Source organism: Lissotriton helveticus, chromosome 5_1 (assembly GCF_964261635.1).
Source record: "Lissotriton helveticus chromosome 5_1, aLisHel1.1, whole genome shotgun sequence".
In the NCBI taxonomy this organism is placed as follows: Eukaryota; Metazoa; Chordata; class Amphibia; order Caudata; family Salamandridae; genus Lissotriton; species Lissotriton helveticus.
Window position 1 is genome coordinate 848138693 of NC_136065.1, and position 21822 is coordinate 848160514.

At 45.0% G+C, this 21822-nt stretch overlaps 1 protein-coding gene across 1 annotated transcript in view; it reads left to right on the forward strand.

The window, feature by feature from the left end:
* Nucleotides 1-2044: 2044 nt before the first annotated feature.
* Nucleotides 2045-21822, forward strand: part of LOC144753414 (DPY30 domain-containing protein 1-like) — a 194696-nt gene continuing 174918 nt past the window's right edge. The window contains exon 1 of the mRNA XM_078641112.1: nt 2045-2187. The gene's annotated coding sequence lies outside the window, so the exon portion shown is untranslated. The remainder of the gene's footprint in view (nt 2188-21822) is intronic.

Consider the following 21822-nt stretch of genomic DNA (forward strand, 5'->3'; position numbering starts at 1 on the left):
CAACCCCCCTGAAACCACTCTTTAATGATATGGACAAACGCTCAATTGCAGACATAGTACGCCTCTGTCCTTTGCTGTTCTGGGTACGCCTGAGAAGGACACCAGAATTGGCAAAATATGCTTTGGTGTTGGATGAACTGATTGTCCTGAATTCTTCGAATAAGATACAGTGGCTGAACAAACTGAGACAGTTGGTAGTGAGTTTAGGAATGGCCGAATTTTGGGCTACCCAGTCCACACCGCATAAGCAAATAGTCAAAAAAATCTATTGGGAGTGGGTGCAGACTGAGGAACTAAAGAGCACAAAATGGGGGGTGTTGACCAGCCAATTCTTAGAACACAAACCCACTGTAAAGTTTGAGCCTTTTTTAGATTACATTCGAATTCCAAGAGACAGATCTCTCTTCTTAAAAACGAGATACGGAATACTCCCTCTTAAAAATTCTACACAAGGGTGCAAAAGAATGAGGGATCATGACCTTGCTTGTCCAGGCTGCCCATGCAGGAAAGAATCCCTACCCCACTTTTTGTTTGCGTGTAAAGCCTACAAACACCCTAGAAAAGATGGCTAAAACCTGTATGTAGGGAGCTGGGTGCTAGAGATTTTAGGATTGTTTTCCGTATCCTTTTAAATGATACAACATCCTTGTACATTGTTTGCGGGTTGCAAAGTACCTTGCAAGTCCTTGGTTTATACGCACAAGACTGTGGAGAAGTGTGGCTTAATGGTTAGAGCGGCAGACCCTGATGCAGAGGTCTAGCCCGGGACCAGGGTTCATTTCCCTGCCTCGGCGGGTCTTGGGCTCAAAAATTCCACGGACCTGATCATTCTCGCCTCAGTGCCTATTCCAATCATGGAGTCCCACTCTGCAACTCTGGGCAATAGCTTGCTTAATCTCCACAACGGCCCCCACAACGCTAAGGATGCCTGGCCTCCACCTTGGGGGTGCCGGGAGTGGACACCTCACAGGGAAAGCCAGGATGGGTTCCACAGCGGTATTCGTACAAGCGCCTTGAGACCCTTGCGAGTGAGTAGTGCGCTATACAAGTATCAATTTACATTTTTTTTTTTACATTTACTGTTAAGCGACAACAAAACCTAAACCTCCTTTTTATAGCCAGCCATATGAATATTATTGTGTATGCATTTTTAACTGAGCTTTTTAATTGTATATAGCATTTTATAGATTTTATGCTCAAATGGATGTAATACTTTTTTAAATCGGGTTTGATGTTTAGAAATGTTTGTACTTTTATGATATGAATATATTGAATAAAGTATTACAACAACAAAAAACTTGCTTGCTTGTTGACTTAAAATCAATTTTAAAGAAATAACAGATGACGGTTCTACATGTTTTAAATTATAGTCAGTCAGTAAAAATACTTTATTCGGTTTATATTAAAACCATAAAAGCATACTAAACATTTTATATCAAAGAATTATAAAACCATAAATTACATTAAAAAATATACAATTTTTTTTTTAAAAAACACTATACATGTAATCAATTCATTTTGGGTTAATTACTTAAAAACCACATATCAAGGCTGAGGCATCCATACATTCAATTAAATCAGGTTGATGCATTGGGACAGGTTACACATAGCTTATTGTTTCTCTTTATTCTAACGGCAGCAGGAAGGAAACTAGCAAAAGTAAAAATGTCCCACACATTTGATAATAACTGCAGATAGAGAAGAGCTGGCTTGACTTGCAAGAAGCCTTTGTTTGCTAAAATTGGGAGGAATTATACAATTTATGATATAAATTAGAAATGTGCAGATATTTGTCATAGTCGCCGCGTATGCTCCTGTTATTCACATGAATTGAAATATCCTATTCATTAAAATGAATCGAAATGTAATTCATGTTTAGTGTGCGAGTTTTACTTTAAGAGGTAGAACAAGTTTTGGTGAAATATGTTTTTCACAGACACACTTCTCAGTCAGAGCGGCATCCCTCTTTCCTATCGTTCTCGTTGCTCGGCAGGGGTTCCTTTCCGTGCCTCAGAACGGAAGTTGATTTCGAGGGTAACCTTAGTACTGACAGGACTGATTTACTCTGAGTTCATGTTTCCGAGCGGCAAGGAAAAGTGGAGCACGGGATCTATGGACTTCCGGTCCGTTGCTAGGTGATTGTACACTTTCAGAGGCTGTGAAGCGAGCGTGCAGTTGGAGAGAAGGGTAAGAAACATGGGGGCACTAACGCTGGCTGTGCTAGCGAGGGAAGGTCGCGAGAAGAGCGTGTGGTACAAAGAGAGGAGTTATGGGTGCACCTATCGTAAATGGGGACCGAGGAATTTGGAACTCTAATTAAATTGGTTTTTCTCCGTACAACGCTTCGAATGACATTTCCGAAGTTTCTAAATTAGCGCTGTAAGACCGAGCGTTACTATTACCAGGACACAAGTCCAAAAAATACTTGGTGGGGAGGCAAGGCATCTAACTAGTTTGCCCAGTTCGCCTTGAAATGTAGTGACGTCACATGAAGTGGACACACCGCTAATATGCTTGCTTTAAATGGAAATATAAAAGCGCAGAAACTCGCACTTCAGAGCACTTGTTTGTTCCTCTGATAACTACTCTCTCATTAAATCCACTGCAGAAGTGCGGGTACTATTCCTTTCAAATTAAAGAAGTGCAGTTACTCAGTACCAGACAGTAACTGCCAATTTAAAGCGTTGGCTAATGTTATTATGCAAAGGGGAATGGTCCAATATTACATTTAAAGGCGCTGGCTTAATAAGAATACTGCCTTTCTCATGCATTTCAGCCTTGAAAAGTCTCTGTGACAAAACATATGTGGGCTGCCTTCCTGTATTGGATATCACGTTAGACCCAAGAAATGTGAAAAGAATAAATCATGCAAAATACAACTTCAACCTTGCTTAACTTATTTATTGATCACAATTTATGACTTTGGATTTACTAAATTTACGAAATGTGTGTGCTGTTTAGGGTGTGCGAATATTCTGACATAGTCACCATCACCTTGTATATTGTAATGCTTTTTTCAACGACCTGCCTGCCTGGCGGTCATTTATAAATCTGATGGGCGAACCTTCCACCAGGGCAACTGAGTAATGTACTTATTTGCTCTGGTGGACCCACGGGCCGTCCACCAAGAATTAAATCGGCCTCTTTGTCTTTCCCCTGGACAGTTAGTTAAAGGACCCAGTGAGCGAGAGGGCAGAGATAGCCTTTTAGATGCAAATAGGAACATCTGCCAATGGTCTAGTGAGGAAAATTGAATTTTACCCTGTTGTGTGTCCCTACGTGTTCCCCAACATGTAATATATGTGCATGATTTCTATGCATTTTCCCTTCATGACCGAATATAAAGACGCATTTACAGTTGCGTCCAACGTTAGTATGTCAGTTATCCAGTCCTTCTGAAAGCAACGTGAATTAGGCTTTTAGGCCTATGTTGCAAACGTATTTACATGGTGCACATTAAATCATCGAGTTGCACCCGTTTCTAGGGCTCCACAGGGCCCGGACACGAGATCCAGACCTCAAGTCTCCTGAAACACTCCGAGAGATGCAGCCCCGCCCGCATCCCTGACTCTTCCCTTACTTCCTGCCAAGCAGTGCGGTGCCCGGCTCGGCCTGGCCTGCCTGCCAAGAATATATTATGCCTACAGTTATCTGTTCCGCTCCCCGGCGTCACATTCCTAGCTAACGAATAGGATAAACATATTCGTTTACAGTCCAGTCTTTCTGTCTCCATGCAAGTGATTTACTGAATTAGTATCCATAGAAGATCCATAGTCCATGTAATACATGGAGAAATATATGCATACACTAGCCTTTAGTGACAAGCAGCCTTTGCCCTGATGACTTTTAGAATCAAGCAACATGTACTCTAAACACAAGATATCAGATACGCTATAGGTACAGGTCGTTCTGACATCCCAGACTTCAGTCTCCTCTACTAGTGCTAGAAGTCAGCGCCCCCCAGCTCTCCCCAGTTACACGTCATGACTCGTTTTGCGCGCACCAGTAGGTTAAAGGTTCCAGCTGCCCATGAAGCCCCCCCCATGTGTCCACCCACTTATGACACTTCTGTGATGTCTACATCACACACCTCCATGCACGCCCTGTGCACGCCTTCTTTTCACGCCCATATGTTCTTATCTTTCCTTTTTCACTTGTTACGCCTACTGTATTCAATGCAACTGTACTGTTTTACTATATATATTGTATGATGTTAATGAAATGTTGAGATTGTCCCTTCCTGAACCTTAGTAGGTGATGGAACCCGATGTCCATTGGCTCGAGCCACTTAATTAAAGCCCATATGACTCAGATACCACGGACTCTGCCTCTCATTTATTGAGCTATCCTTTTCATTTAATGCATAGAAAAATAGTACCGGTAATTTATTTATTTACCACATAATGGCGCCCGAATAGGGACGAGCCCCTTCCCCACTCGCCGGCGATGTAACGCAGGCCCCCTGACCCCTTCTACAGCCGTGACGGACTCCTACTGTGCACCTGCAGGTTTTACTGCTAAAAACTCCCTCAGGCCCACGGAGGAGATGGAGACTGCGGTCCAGCATCCAGACGAGGCGGTGAGGAAGGCGGAGAGTCCCGACCAGAGCCCAAGCCGAGAGAGCAAGGTCCGAGGTATCCGGAGGCCCACCTGTTTCCGAAGCCCGAAGCGCATGCGTAGTGCGTAGCAGTAACCAGACGTCGTAGCAGCCCAGTCCAGTCCAGTTTCCGAGGCCTTCAGTTTTGCTTCCCGGTGAGTACCGTTGCTGGGAACGCATCTAGACGGGTTCATTAATTTGTGCCCGGTCCAGACGGGTTTGGGTACACAGATCCGGTCCGACGTGTTCACCTAGGTGGATACGGTATGACGTGTCTCTTTATGAGACCGGTATGTTCTGTACTGTTTTAGCAGTGCATCCAGTAATTCTGTTTTCTAGTATAGTCTCTCGAGATTTCCAGTATTATGTTTTCAATGTACTAGGTAGTATCTGTTCGAACTGTTTCTAATGTGTTTTTGATGTCGTGGTATGAATGATTTGTTTTGCTATTCATTACTGTGTCCATTGTGTATTGTGTTTAAGTTCGAGTACGTTCAAATATGCCTCTGTTTTCAAAGTTACGTCAGATAGGAACCAGAAAAGGTATACTCGAAGAATCAGTTCCTGTCCCACCTAGGGACAGTCCCGGACATTTAATGTATCATAAACATGGCTTAGATGCCATATTGTACTTAGACTTATGGGTAGACTATACCAAAAATCTGGAAGAAAAATATAGATGGCCTGTTTCAGGAACCTGGGATGCTGAGTGCATCATGAGAGTAGAGGAAGCATTATGGAAAAAGAAAGCCAGACAATCTCAGAAAGATGCCATAGAATTGTGGCGTAAAGAATCGCATAAAAGAACAGAAAAAGAGATCAGAAAAGCAGAACTAAGTAGGGAATCATCAGAAAAAGCCCAAGAAAGGGAATTACTAGAAGAAGGTGAACGAGTTAGAGCAGAACAGTTAGACAGACAAAGAAATGCCCTTATTAAAGGCATGTATCCCCTTCTCGCCGAGGGCCTGCCTGAGGCGACCCCGGAAGCACCCTGTAATTTACCGCCACCATTGGTCCCGACTAAGCTACGTCATAAACCAACCGCAGCTGAAATTTTCCTTTCTTCCTATTTAGACGACACTGTCCCAGAATATACAAATCCGCGTCCTCCTCCGCCTGCTCAACCTCAAAACCCTGTTAATAACGCAATTACTGTTCCTCCAGCCACTGGTCCCGGAAATCCTTTTAATCTGCCAGTAACCCAGGACCAACCCACATTACGTATGCCTACTTTACCAGTCACATTACCAGCGACGGCACACCCAGTATTAGTTGATGATTCTAGTTCAGGAGGAGCAGGGGGAGGTATCCCTATCACCCCGCCTCAAGTAAAACGAATGACGCTAAGAGATGCAGCATTACAACGTACGCCGAAAGTGGCTACATACGCAGCCCTCAAACAGTACCTTACTGATTGTAGATATGATCCAGTACCAGGCGAAGATCACATGATATTATATTCCGTACGTCTACGACGAGTTGCAAGCTATTTGACTCTCTTACCTGGAATGGGGGAACATTTAGACAGAATATATCATTTCATCAGGACAGGAGAAAGACCAGAAAGTATTCACGAGGCTATGGCCCAAAGGAAAGTCGAGACTCAAAATATGATCCTGCAGTTTTTGATAAATTGTTTAATAAGAGAACAAGACCAGCCTGGTAAAGATAAAGACGAGATGAAAGTCCTGACAAAATGGAGTGACAACATAGCAGACGGAAAACACAGTAAACAAGGTTGTATAGAATCCATGTATAGAAAGATTCGTAAAGAAATTCTAGGCATACACGAAAGGGAGAAAGCAACGAGAGAACCCGAGAAAGAGAATGACACTTCAGACGAAGATGCAGACACGGACAATCTAGATAGAATAGCGTACGTAGGTAGGACGAGACCTTTTGATAGATCCACACGCCTAGAATGTAAGAAAACTTTTCTTCCTCCCGTACCAGAACAGTGTTCTCTTGAGCATTTATTCCAAGCTACCGATAGAGCTTTGAAACAACGAATAGGTTACAGTGAGCTTAGTACCCTGCATGAACAGGAACTAGCCCGATCAGCAGTTCAATGGACTAGTAATTCTAGCACATTTAAAGACGAAGTAGTGGCCCAAACGTTTCTGAATCTTTCTCCAGACGAACAGCGACTGGTGGGTATGTACATGATCCAACACCTCATTACACTGTACGAAAATCAGCATTCTGATCCAGGTCCCCTATATAATGTATTGGACGAGTTACTCCTAAACAGATGGAAAGGCCTAGGTACCGATTTGATTAAGGTCATTTTAGAACAACGCCACAAATACAGAACGTTCCTGACTCCACATTTCGTTCCTGTTCCACCCCCAGTAAGAAAGACATTTTACATAGACAGACAGAATCTCTTGCGAGAAGTCCATCCTGTTCGGACGGGGGGAGGTGCGCTCGAACGAGTATTTGTTTACACCCCCTTAACGAAAATAGAACTACTGGAAATGAAAAAGTTAGTGCCCTGTCACGATAAAGATCCAGCAGGGTTCCACCGTGAATTAAAAGACATGCTCCGCATGGGAGAATACACGTATCCCGATATCATTAAAATGTTAAAGGTCCTGTTGCCTGCGGGCATATATGAAAAGCTTAAAGAAAAAGAATGGGAGGTGGGAGAGAAAAAGATTGACTGGGCAGAATTAGAAAACGAAGATAAAACACGAGTTCCTGGTACCGGTCTCGGGGATAAAGCCAAAGCATTGCCCGAGTTGTTAATACAAGTCTTGCCAAGATTACTAGCCACGAAAAAGGAAGACTGGGATGCCATCTCAGCCTGTAAACAGAAACAAGACGAAGACACTAGTGATTTTTATTCCAGATTTGAGAAATGTTTCATTATTAATAGCGGCTTGAAAACAAGTAGTGAGTCATATCCACATCTTTTTGTTACCAAATTAGTAGAGAATTCTTTACCACAAGTTAAAAATCGAGTACTGAAAGTTGAGAGTACCTGGCAAGCTAATACCCCGTCCCAAATGTTACAAATGTTACAGTACCACCAGAACCGAATCAGAGAAGAGCAAGAACACGAAAAGAGACGTATGAAAGACACGAAAATGAAAGTACTAGTTGCACAGTCTGTTCCGGTAGATAGTCAGAAGAGGGGTACGACTCAGACCAGTCATTCTGCAGCTCCCGTTAAAGGGACATGCAATTACTGTAAACAGCCAGGTCACTATATAAACAAATGTGCTGTTCTGAAACACAACATAGCTACTGGTAAGACGAAAGAGAGACCGCGTCCTCCTAGACAGGAACATGTTCCACAAAATACGCAACCACCGCAGAACGCACAACAGACAGTAACAGTACCGCAGCCTATAGCTGCCACACAACACGTTACACAGCAGATGTACCAGTACGCACAGTCAGAGTATCCAGATTATCAGCAGTATTCATGAAACAGCCTAGAGAGGGAGGTTGGCTTGCCTCTCATCGAGGTTCCTGTAGATCAAGAAGGTCCCTATGTACACAGTCAAGTATTAGGGAAAGACAGAAAATTTCTGATTGATACAGGGGCAAGTAGGACTACCATCAGTCATGACGAGGTTCCAGGGGCTCCTCTCTCAGGCTCAAGAAATGTTTCCCTGGGATTTTCAGGAAAGCCTATTGTTAATGAAATATCAAAACCAGTTTCCCTAGAAGTTGGTCCATTGTCCCGGACTACAGACTTGTTACTTACGAAATCATGTCCAGAAAACTTACTTGGTATTAAAACATTGAAAGAATTGGGAGCAGTGATTTGTTGTTCTCCGGAAGGAGTGAGATTGTTTTTACGTGATTTTAAAGGACATTATGTGTTAAGAGATTTTGATCCAAGATTACTGAATGTACCACAGCATTTATGGGCGCAAGGTCCAACTGATGTAGGTTATATGCACATTACACCATATCGTGTCACTCTGAAACAAGGAATTGTACTACCACGAATCCGACAATACAAGTTACCACCTGAGGCTGTAGCAGCCTTATCGAAAATCATTGACGAGCTCATTGCTCAAGGAGTGGTTGTAGAAACTGACTCCAATGTATGTAATTCTCCGATCATTCCGATCCTTAAACGTACTGACCCAAATGCACCTCCAGTTTATCGACTAGTGATTGACCTTCGAGAACTCAATAAATGTATCATACCCCAGTACCCAGTGGTTCCAGATATCTCTTCCCTATTGACAGCCATTGATTCCGAAGCTGCGTTCTTTACTGTTATTGATCTCAAGAACGCCTTCTTTAGTGTCCCCATCCATCCGGACAGCCAGTTCCTTTTCGGATTCTGTTTAAACGGAAGAAGTTATAAATGTACACGTGCACCTCAAGGGTTCACAGAAAGTCCTAGTATTTACAGTCAAGCACTGAAACGACAACTAGACAGTATTCACATGCCAACTGACACTGCCCTGCTCCAGTACGTGGATGACCTATTGATCACAGCCCGTACAGAACGTGACTGCGAACGTGCGTCACTGACAGTCTTGTATTTTCTGGCAGAAATGGGGCACAAGGTGTCCCCTTCGAAACTGCAATTCTGTGTCCAGCAAGTGGTATACCTTGGTCACTTGCTGTCCAAGAGGGGTAGACAGTTGACACCTGACCGTATCCAGTTGATTGCACATCTTCCACAGCCCAAGACACAGAAGGAGGTACGAGCTTTTATCGGCCTCACTTCTTACTGCAGACAATGGATCCCTCAGTACGCATATCTAGCCAAGCCACTGATACAGTTGACAACACAGGAGGCAGCGACATCGACTGTCCTCCCTTGGACCCAGGAACATACACTTGTTTTCGAAGAATTAAAGAAAGCTTTATGTCAAGCACCTGTTTTAGCGACGCCAAACTACAGCAAACCTTTTACACTTTTTGTCACTGAACGCGATGGTACAGCATTATCAGTTCTCACACAAGATCAAGCAGGACAACACAAGCCTTGTGCTTATTTTTCTAGCACATTAGATCCAGTAGCCCAGGCTTTGCCTGCGTGCCTCAAATCAGTTGCAGCCACAGCTTTAGCTATCAGACAAAGTGATTCCATAGTGTTAGGACACCCCCTGACAGTACAAGTTCCACACTCCATGGAAGTTCTTTTAAACCGAACACAGACTCAGCACTTGACTATAGCACGATTGACAGGATATGAACTGACACTTTTTCAGCCACACACAGAGATCAGACGTTGTAATATATTAAATCCTGCTACACTGTTACCCTCGATTACCTCAAATCCTGCAGCACATGACTGTGTGGAAGTTATTAACACCATGACGAAGCCAAGACAAGACTTGACGGACATTGCATTACCTGACCCAGACCTGACACTTTATGTGGATGGTTCATGTATGAGAACCAGTACAGGAGAGTTAGTAGCAGCATATGCAGTGACTACTGAAACTGAAGTTATAGAAACACATCGTATTGACACCCTGTCTGCTCAAGCAGCAGAGCTCATCGCTCTGACCCAAGCCTGCTTACGAGCCAAGAACCTGAAAGTAAACATATATACAGATTCACGTTATGCATTCGGAGTCGTTCACGACTTTGGAGTCCTTTGGCAAGAAAGAGGTTTTATGACCTCTCATGGAGCCAAGATTCAGCATGGCCCCCTCATTCAAGCTCTGTTAGAAGCAATACATTTACCTACAGCTATAGCCATCATGAAGTGCAAAGCACATACTAGAGTCACTGACACCATTTCCCAGGGTAACGACCTGGCAGATCGAACAGCCAAGCTTACAGCTCAGACTCCAGACATTCCAGCTGACACGACAAAGACAGACGTTTCAGTCCTGACGACTTGTATGACAGTTAAGGATCCTACACAAGACGTACTAGACATACAGACACATGCTACTCCAGACGAAATCAAGAAATGGTCGGAACAAGGAGGGGTCCAGACAGATCAGGGATGGTTGACGAAGGGAAAAGCCACATGGTTTCTCCCCGACTCTATGGTTCAAGTCATCATTAACACAGCACACAGTCCAGCACACTTAGGAGAAAAAGCCATGTTAGACAGCATCCAGAACCTCTGGTTCAACAAGCATTTACGAGCAGCAGCGAAGCAGAAAGTGCGTACCTGCATGATCTGTTGTCAGTTCAATCCAGGTAAAGGTGTCCCCGTGGAACAAGGTGGATTTCATCCTCCTGACCATCCTTTTGAAGTCCTCCAGATGGACTATATCCAGATGGATCGATGTCGAGGATTCAAGTATGTCCTCGTAGTTGTATGCGCTCTATCCAGATGGACAGAAGCATATCCAGTCCCAGATTATACTGCCGTGACCACTGCCAAGCAGCTGGTACGTGAGTTTTTCCCTCGATATGGTTTGCCCCGTGTCGTGTATTCAGATAATGGACAGCCATTCTCGTCCGAACTCATAAAACAGGTATCACTTCTGTTAGGGTACCAGTGGAAATTCCACTGCGTACGACACCCCGAGGCAGCTGGCCTCGTCGAGCGACACAATCAAACTCTGAAAACACGATTAGCGAAGGTTTGTGCAGAAAAAGGTGTAGATTGGATGGTAGCCTTGCCGGTTGCCCTCTTCTATATGCGAATGGTCGCTCACTCTAGATCTGGTTTGTCACCCTACGAAGTTGTTTTTGGTCGTCCCCCAAACATGTGGGGTACACCTATGCCTCGTAAAATCACCGACGTTGACAGTAACATGCTGACAGATTACCTAGCTTCCTTGATGTCTGCACTACTTTCTTGTCGTTCACAGGTCGCGGCTGCCTTCCCGGACAACACCCAGGTGAAACCGCACGAGGTCGTTCCAGGAGATCTAGTTTTGGTTCGGAATTTCGATCGCTCAAGTCCTCTGGAGCACCGCTGGAAGGAGCCAAAACTCGTTCTGATGACCACAAGGACCGCCGTAAAGCTAGAAGGAAGAAAAGGCTGGCTCCATTCCAGTCACATCAAGCGTTTCCATGGACTGCGTCCAAAGACTTTTTTCAAGGACTGCCCCGATACTGACTCTAAACTTCCCCTGTTAGAGAAAACTCCGCAGCAGGAGTATAAAGTCAAATTGAGGTCTAGTAAGTCAGACAGCGTTTAATTGTGTAAGTCCCCCTCGGGTGAAGCGGTTAGACAGGTTTCTGACATGTATGAGATAGACCCACATAGTGAGAGAGATAGACGCAACTTCAAGAAAATGAAATATTGTAAAAGTCTCCGAAGTAGATGCATCGTTACATTATTGTTTATGTTTATTCTGAGTCTTACGATCACATGTATAAGTTGTATGTTACACGTATTTTTTCCTCCTCTCGATTCACATGTACACCTTTCCTCTAATGATACAGTAGAGCACACATTTAGTGAACTACCCCCTCACGAGTTATCTTATCGACTTGCAATGCGCAACAATACTTTTATTCGTATGTTACACTATTCGCACCAGACCAGCAATGCCACTAATTGCTGGGTATGTGGTCGACTCCCCCCTTACCAGACTGTAAAGGGAGCTCTGCCACTCTTTCCCTATCCGTTTTCACACAATGGTTCGTGTGGAGCATGGTTTACATTGACGTCATCTTTAGACGATAAGTCCCTTCTGAATACAGTTATGAATTAAACCTGTTTCCCAGACAAGGACGGTCTTTCCCATAGGACAGGGTTAGATCTAGAAAATGAAGTATATGATCTAGGTAATTTTTCCTCTAACCTCATGGTTTTGAATGTTCAGTCCGAGATTGATTCAGACTTGCCTTCTATAACAGTTCTACCAGTAAAAGGCGAGTTATGTGTTAGAAAGAATGGTTCAGTACATCTAGGACACAGTGATTGTACTACTGTGGTCGAATACAGTGACAGTGGGAAGTCTACTTTCAAAGCTTCACGTCATTCCTATTTTATATGTGGTCAGACCGCTTATGTACGTTTGCCCCTAGATTGGGATGGAACATGTTACATTGCATTCCTACTGCCACCCGTTTTCCTAGCCCCATCCGATTATCACCGAAATACACATCTAGTACACGTCAGACATAGAAGGGAGATCGAGTCCCCAATTGTCGATCAGACTGAAACTGCATTGGAACAGTATACGGATTTCAATAAAGGTTTCTTCTTCTTCATAGGTCCTGTCCAGAATAGTAAATTAATACGCAGGTTAACCAGAACCCTTGAAGCAGTAGTGAATGAGACTACTTCCGCCCTAGGTAACCTAACAGAAGAGCAGTCTGCTATGAGATTTGTTGTTCTTCAGAACCGCCTTGTCCTTGACGTCATCCTGGCCGATAGGGGCGGAGCTTGTAGAGTCATCGGATCTAGTTGTTGCGTTTTCATTCCTAATAACGCACCGTCTGTGTATTCAGCTATAACTAGACTTCATAAAATAGCTCATCAGCTACACCAGAATCCAGGCACCTGGACTTGGTCCGGCTGGCTCTGGAGTGTAATATCTGCATGGGGATGGAAAGTACTGTCATTCCTGGGAGTAGTAGTAATGATCATATTCAGTTGTTGTCTCTGTTTACAATGTGGCCCAGCGATTTGCGGCTTGTGCGCTACAGCTTGTATTCCACGTCCACAATCCCATGCCCAAATGAGAAAAGACGAGCAAATGATGCTGTATGAACAGATAGATGGTCTCATGAATATTGATGTTTCCTGAAGGAAACGTAAGGAACAAGGAGGGAATGAGGAAAATTGAATTTTACCCTGTTGTGTGTCCCTACGTGTTCCCCAACATGTAATATATGTGCATGATTTCTATGCATTTTCCCTTCATGACCGAATATAAAGACGCATTTACAGTTGCGTCCAACGTTAGTATGTCAGTTATCCAGTCCTTCTGAAAGCAACGTGAATTAGGCTTTTAGGCCTATGTTGCCAACGTATTTACATGGTGCACATTAAATCATCGAGTTGCACCCGTTTCTAGGGCTCCACAGGGCCCGGACACGAGATCCAGACCTCAAGTCTCCTGAAACACTCCGAGAGATGCAGCCCCGCCCGCATCCCTGACTCTTCCCTTACTTCCTGCCAAGCAGTGCGGTGCCCGGCTCGGCCTGGCCTGCCTGCCAAGAATATATTATGCCTACAGTTATCTGTTCCGCTCCCCGGCTTCACATTCCTAGCTAACGAATAGGATAAACATATTCGTTTACAGTCCAGTCTTTCTGTCTCCATGCAAGTGATTTACTGAATTAGTATCCATAGAAGATCCATAGTCCACGTAATACATGAAGAAATATATGCATACACTAGCCTTTAGTGACAAGCAGCCTTTGCCCTGATGACTTTTAGAATCAAGCAACATGTCCTCTAAACACAAGATATCAGATACGCTATAGGTACAGGTCGTTCTGACATCCCAGACTTCAGTCTCCTCTACTAGTGCTAGAAGTCAGCGCCCCCCAGCTCTCCCCAGTTACACGTCATGACTCGTTTTGCGCGCACCAGTAGGTTAAAGGTTCCAGCTGCCCATGAAGCCCCCCCCATGTGTCCACCCACTTATGACACTTCTGTGACGTCTACATCACACACCTCCATGCACGCCCTGTGCACGCCTTCTTTTCACGCCCATATATTCTTATCTTTCCTTTTTCACTTGTTACGCCTACTGTATTCAATGCAACTGTACTGTTTTACTATATATATTGTATGATGTTAATGAAATGTTGAGATTGTCCCTTCCTGAACCTTAGTAGGTGATGGAACCCGATGTCCATTGGCTCGAGCCACTTAATTAAAGCCCGTATGACTCAGATACCACGGACTCTGCCTCTCATTTATTGAGCTATCCTTTTCATTTAATGCATAGAAAAATAGTACCGGTAATTTATTTATTTACCACACTAGCGTTAATATTCCTGGGGCGAAACAGCAAAAGCTAAAAATACATTGTTTCCCAAACCAAAGCAAGAAGCAGAGACACTAGGAAAGGACAAACAAATTGCTGGCACACCTCTTCCCAAGCGTCAGTCTATGACCCTACCTTGAAATAGTTCAGCACATGCTGCTTGGTCTGCCACGCGAGGGCCACCAGTACTATAGAGTCAGTTTTGTTTTAATGATTTCTGTTCAAGGTTTATGATGAGTGCCATATAAGTGAATACATTAAGAGGGGGTAAGTGCATAGTGATAAGGTTTGAGATAGTGTGGGTATGCCTAGGGCAAACATATTGACACAAATATGTACACGCATATTGGACTCGTGCCTGATGACCTGAAAAGTAGACAACGCAGGAAACGTGAAGGGAACGGCATCTATATAACCCTGCCTACTCCCCATTTGAAGGAAAGCACCCTAGCACCCTCTAGACGTGTGCGAGACAGAGGATATTTGCCAAGGAGTGATGTAAAGATTCATTCAAATCTTCAGAGTAAGTTAGTACTTTATTGCAGCCATAAGTAAGTGCAGTAGTGCCTCTTCAGGCCCAAAACCATCTGACCTATTCAAAGATTTAACTTCTCTAATGGAATACTGATCAGGAATATGGGATACCGTGGTAGGGAACATGACCACAAATTGCACATGTAATAAAAGGGAAGAAATACAGAGCTACATGCCTACCTTAAACATCCCCCAACATTATTGAGCAATGTTGACAGTATATATTTACGCTATGGTACACTTTGTACAAAGCAACAGGTAAAGGGGCTGCATTACCTGCTGCTAGGTTTAATATAAACCCAGAATAAGTCTTAAATATATTATACTTTGCAAACATAGGCATCGAACTTCATATAGGAAATAATCCTTTGGCCAAACCTTCCCTTTTTGACTTTAGAACACTCTTGTTGATTGGCTATGTTAATCTGACTTCCCGCTGAATTCAGACCTCACCTTGAGTTGTTACAGTACTCATGGAATTCTCCACAGTGGGTTCATTGTGCACTTATTCCTCATTTTGTTCATGCATGCTACTGCCATCCAGAACTCTACTGTCATATAATTTTGAACCTGAACAACAGAATCACCAAACATCATTTAATGAAAGAGGATCACTACAAACTTCATTCTCTTCACCACAACTACTAAGTGGTCTCAGATGCCAGACTTTTCTGTCGCAGAGCATGGCAGGATTGCTTCAAACTATCACAATTTGGTGGTCCTAAAATGCACTTTCTCTCTTACTCATTTTGTTCCCTTGCTAACTCGCACCCATTGCCCCTCCTTCAACTTAAAATGTTTTACTCCAAGTCGTCCATCATAATACTTTTTGTACGCTGTTCATGCTTTCATAATACTTTCTGGAACCGCTCCAAAAGACCACTCTTTCTGCTGCATTTTATACATTAATACTAAATTGACCTTAGTAAAAGAAACTCTTCATATAATACCAAAGAGGCTATAAACAATCATCCCGTTTTGAGTAATCCTATAGGCCTAAACCATCTTACTTTCCCGTTCCATTCTTGTCTACTCTTGCTTGCTAATTGTATTACTCTCTAAAATTTCCGACTAGGGTAATCTGGGAAAGTAGATGTGTAGATAATATTACTGTGGGAGGGCAGGTCGGATAAACAAACGCGGAGGCTGAATATACTTTCCAAAGGTGTGCTTTTTATTATCAGTGATTGATGTAATAGATGGAGTTTCTGATGTTCCGTCGCTCTCTTCCCGTTGATCCGTCCTTGTGGCGCTGGACTGGGGATTGGAGGTGGACGGATCCGGCTCTTCTGACTTGTCGATGTCACCCCGGAGGTTCATAAGAGAGGAGAAAAGGAAGCCGTCAATTACTGTTGTGAGGGAGGGGGAATGAGAAGATATGTATGACCGTCGCCACACCCAAGAGTGTTGTGCCTTACAGGGTTAGAGCATTCCAGATCAAAGTGGAGTACAGTAAAGGCGACAGTCTTTCGGGTGGATAGAGCGGAAGTACGTGATCCTTTAGCAAGCCCAGGGCTAGCAGGTGATGAGAAGTAAGGCTTAGTGAAATGATGGTGATAAGGGTGTGTGTCAAGACATACACAACAGCTTCAGCACTCAACCGACGAACGCCACAACCGAACCACCGCCCCCCACCACCACCCTCCGCGCCTGGACTCCGATCAGCACCGAAGACACCGTCCGCACGATGAACTCCATCCACTCCGGATCTCCGACCGACTCCTGCCCTCACCACGTCTTCAACAAGGCCGACGCTGTCATCCCACTCCACCTGCGGGACATCATCAACACCTCCTTCGACACCGCTACCTTCCCGGAGAGCTGGAAGCACGCCGAACACAGCGCCCTACTCAAGAAGCCATCGGCCGACCCCACCGACCTCAAGAACTACCGCCCCATCTCGCTGCTCCCGTTTCCTGCAAAAGTCATCGAGAAGACCGTCAACAAGCAGCTGGCCGCCCCCCTCGAGACGAGCAGATCCCTCGACCCCTCGCAGTCTGGCTTCCGGGCCAACCACAGCACCGAGACCGCCCTGATCGCAGCCACCGATGACATCCGAGCGCTGCTTGACAACGGAGAAACAGCGGCCCTCATCCTCCTCGACCTCTCCGCGGCCTTCGACACTGTCTGCCACCGTACCCTAGTGCAGCGCCTCAGCAATGTCGGAATCCAGGAGAAGGCACTGGAGTGGATCATCTCCTTCCTCGCCGGAAGGACACAGAGAGTCCGCCTTCCCCCGTTCAGATCAGAAGCCACCGAAGTCATCTGCGGCGTTCCTCAAGGCTCCTCGTTCAGTCCAACCCTCTTCAACGTCTACATGAGCCCCCTCGCAGACATCGCACGCCAGCACAACCTCAACATCATCTCCTACGCCGACGACACACAGCTGATCCTCTCCCTCACCAACGACCCCGCCACCGCCAGGACCAACCTTCATGAAGGGATGAAAGAGGTAGCTGAATGGATGAAGAACAGCCGCCTGAAACTGAACTCTGACAAGACGGAAGTCCTCATCCTGGGAGCCTCACCCGCCGCTTGGGACGACTCCTGGTGGCCCCCCGCCCTAGGCAGCGCACCCAAACCAACGGACCACGCACGCAACCTGGGCTTCATCCTGGACTCCTCCCTCTCCATGACCAGACAAGTCAACGCCGTCTCCTCGTCGTGCTTCAACATCCTGCGCATGCTACGTAAGATCTTCCGGTGGATCCCCACCGAGACCAGGAAGACGGTCACCCAGGCCCTCGTCACTAGCCGTCTGGACTACGGCAACTCCCTCTACGCCGGAACCACCGCCAAACTCCAGAAGAGACTCCAGCGGATCCAGAACGCCTCAGCACGACTCATCCTGGACATCCCCCGTCGCAGCCACATCTCCGGACACCTGAGAAACCTGCACTGGCTCCCGGTCAACAAGAGAATCACCTTCCGTCTCCTCACCCACGCACACAAAGCCCTACACAACCAAGGCCCAGGATACCTCAACAGCCGCCTCAACTTCTACGCTCCCAAACGCCAGCTTCGATCGACCAGCCACGCCCTAGCCGCCGTCCCCCGCATCCGAAGAGCCACCACAGGGGGACGGTCCTTCTCCTACCTCGCCGCCAAGACATGGAACACCCTTCCCACCCACCTCCGCCTGACCCAGGACCACCTCGCCTTCAGGAAGCAACTCAAGACCTGGCTGTTCGAGCAGTAGCGGACACCCCCTCCCCCAGCGCCTTGAGATCCTCTGGGTGAGTAGTGCGCTATATAAATGCTATGATTGATTGATTGATTGATTGAGAACAAACACAGGGGTTGTTACATACATGTGTTCTTGAGGGTCGTGTGTTTTGTGAGTTCTTTCACCTCCACCTTCTGGTATATACCTTTCGGGGATTGCAGTTCATATGGCACAATATTTCTACTGGGAAGGACCTCCAAGTCAGGTAAGACCGTGATCCCCTCTCTTGTCTTCTCACAATTACATCAGAGGAAACCTTCAGTACAACTTTATTTAAACTTCACATCATTGTCACTTATTATTCTTTTTGGCAATCCTTCCCTTATAAATATCTTGTTAAAAATGTCACGGTTGCTTTAGCATCAGCCTTTCTTACAATACCCTCCCCTTCTTCTCAGGCCAACCATCTTTTATATTCTTCTTGATTTCTTTAAGAACATCGTTTTTGCTATACCGTTCATTCTGTTCTTCCTTATCAACTGCTTAAATTTCCTTGCTGTATGTCCAACCAACTTGGTACTCTTCCCATTTGGCCTTTGCACATTCCCTCATGGGTAGTCGCATCCTATTGAAAAGTATGCAACTTTATTTTTGACCTTTGGATGTATTGCAGCATATTGTTATGATTTTGTATCTGCCAGTACATGCTGATGTATTTACTAAGTCACTTGTAGTGATGGTGTGTTAATGGCTCATGATCACATCTTAAAACAGATTTAGTTCCCCCGATGAACCTGTAGAAATGTTCTAAGCCCACTACCCATGCCGAGGGGCTCTCTTTCGATTACTGAATACCGTTGATGGTGATAAGGAACGGGAAGCGTAAGCTATTACTACTTCTCTCCCATCAGATTCAACTATGTGAGTATAGCACCCAGCCTTTTTCCCACTGGTGTGTAGTAACTACGGTCTTGGCACCAGGACAACATTGTTGTAAGGATGGGGCACTAAAGATACTATGTAAGTTTGTAAAGTACTTTTGACATTCTTCCGTCCATTTGAATTTTACTTTACTTTTCAAAAATTGTCTAAACGAATAGGTTTTCTCAGCCAATTTCATACCATACTTTGAGTAAAAATTAGCTAATTCTAGAAAATACCTTATACTATCCTTAATTCTGAGGTCTGGTGCATCTGTTACGACTTCAATTAACCACTCCTTCAGGTTGAATGCCTCTGTACTTCATGTCCGAGATATGTCACACTATACGCAGCAAATTTACATTTGCTGTACTCTGTAGTGGAGTACCGTTCTTTTAAGAATACTTAACAGATTATTCCATTGTGTTATGTTATGTAAAAAAATTTGTAAAGCGCACGTCTACCCTTGGGTGTTTTGGTGCTATCACAGCTTGAACACAACTGGGGAAGCTGTAGTACCTTTAATTATTAAAAAGCCACGTTTTTAAGAGCTTTCTGAAGGCAAGCAGAGTAGGGGCAGCCCTAATGTAGGAGGGAAGGAGATTCCAGTTCTTGGTAGCTCCAGTAACAAAGCTTCCTCTCCATTTCACTCTTTTAAATCTGGAGGGCATAACTTTCTTTGCTTCTCCAGATCGCATATTTCTGCAGGGTTCATACCATGTGAGTGCTTGTTTAAAGTACTCAGGCCAGGGTCATGCAAGGCCTTATAGGTTAGGCACAGCGCCTTAAATTTAATGCGGTTTCTGACAGTCAGCCAGTGGAGCCTTTTGATTGCTTGTATGACTGATTGCAATTTTGTTATGTTATGTTATGTTATGTTAAAATGGCTTTTGTAGAGCGCACGGCTACTCAAAAAGAGTGTCCCGGCGCTTTTAATTAACGAAGGCTGCAGTAAAACTAACATAACACATTAAAAAAGAGAGAATTGCAGAAACAGAGAAAAACAACACACATAGGGGGCCTACTGGGAGAATAACCACGTTTTAAGGTCCTTTCTGAAGGCTAATAAACTAGTGGCTCCCCGAAGTGACAGGGGCAGAGAGTTCCACAGTTGGGGCGCCAGCAATCCAAAGGAGCGACCTCCCACGCGAGCTCGCTTCACTCGTGGAACGGTCGCCAGAAGTAAGGATTCTGACCTCAGAGAACGCGCCGGTTGGTAGAAGGCGAGTCTCCTCTGGAGATACTTAGCTCCCATCGCATGAAGAGCTTTGTAAGTCAGAGTCAAGGTCTTAAAGGCGATCCGCTTACGGATTGGAAGCCAGTGCAAGGTCTGGAGCAGAGCCGTGGCACTGGCCCGTCTGTTCAATCCGTAGATAGCTCGCGCCGCAGCGTTCTGCACAACTTGCAGCCGCTGTAGCAGGTACTCTGGCAGGCCCAGGTATAGAACGTTAGAATAATCCAACCTGGAGCCTATCAGGGCCTGCACAGTCAACCTCCTGTGCTCCTCCGATAGTAGGGGAAGAAACCTCCGTAACATCCTCAGGAGGCCGAAACACATACCCGACACTCCGAGAATCTGGGCCTTCATTGTTAACCCTGTGTCCATCTTAACACCCAAGTTCTTAGCCAGTTGGGATGAACACAAAGGGGGGGACATATTAATGGGCCACCAGGCCTGCCACTCTGGTTCCACATCGCACCCGAAGAAGAGTACCAGGAGCAATCTGGCTGCCACATTTCGCAGAGTCTGCAATTTATTAAGCTATTATTCTTGTAAATTCAAGTACAAACCGTTACAGTAATCAATCTTTGTTAACACTAGTGAAATGAATTGCTCTGTTTTTGTTTTTACCCATGACCACGATGCTTTAAAGAGTCAGCTCATCATGCTGACTCCCAAGAGGTCATTATTAGCCTTCAGTTCTTCCCTGTTTTTGTTGAACGAATTTGCATCTGTCAATATTGGCACAATCCTTGGATTAATAATATACATATAAATCTGGTAACACACTTACAAATCTATCACCGCCACCAATTAGTTTGTGTTTTTATTTACTCATAAATCTGTAACCCTTCTGTGCCCAGGGAGTGAAGTAGAAACTTATTTTTATCTGGTTTTATGTAATCACCTTTCATAGTTGATAAATAGCTCAGGAAATTTTATCCTGGCTCTGAAGATTCTGCAAAGCATACAAATTGTGTGGAAGCAGGGGAAGGCGACTGCGTTGACTTGTCATGGTCAGTTGGCTCTCAACAATGGTCCTGAGGTTGCGTGCATGGTCGGTGTGGATGTAGGTCCGAGCTCTGCTGGCCACCAGCTGTGTTCCTATGCGGAGGTGTTCTTCCCGAAGATTAGTACTTCAGTTTTGTCAGATTTGAGTTGGTGGCAGTTGTCTCTCACCAATTTGGCTACACTGGTCATGGTTTTGCAGAAGTTGGTTTTGGTGTCGGAGGGGTCCTCGGTGAGTGAGAGGATCAGTTGAGTGTTGTCTGCGTAGGAGATTATGTTGAGTTTGTATGATTTGACAATGTTAAACAGGGTGGGGCTGAGGGATGATCCTTGTGGTATGCCGCATATGATGTCTTTGGTTGCGGAGGTGAAGGAGGGCAGTTGGCTACTCTGTGCAACCTGTAAGGAAGGAGGCAGTCCACTTGAGGGCGTCATGCTGCATGTCTTTGTTGTAGAGTCTATTGATGAGGGTGTTGTGGGAGACGGTGTAGAACGCTGCGGAGAGGTCGAGGAAGATCAGGGCCATGGTTTCTAC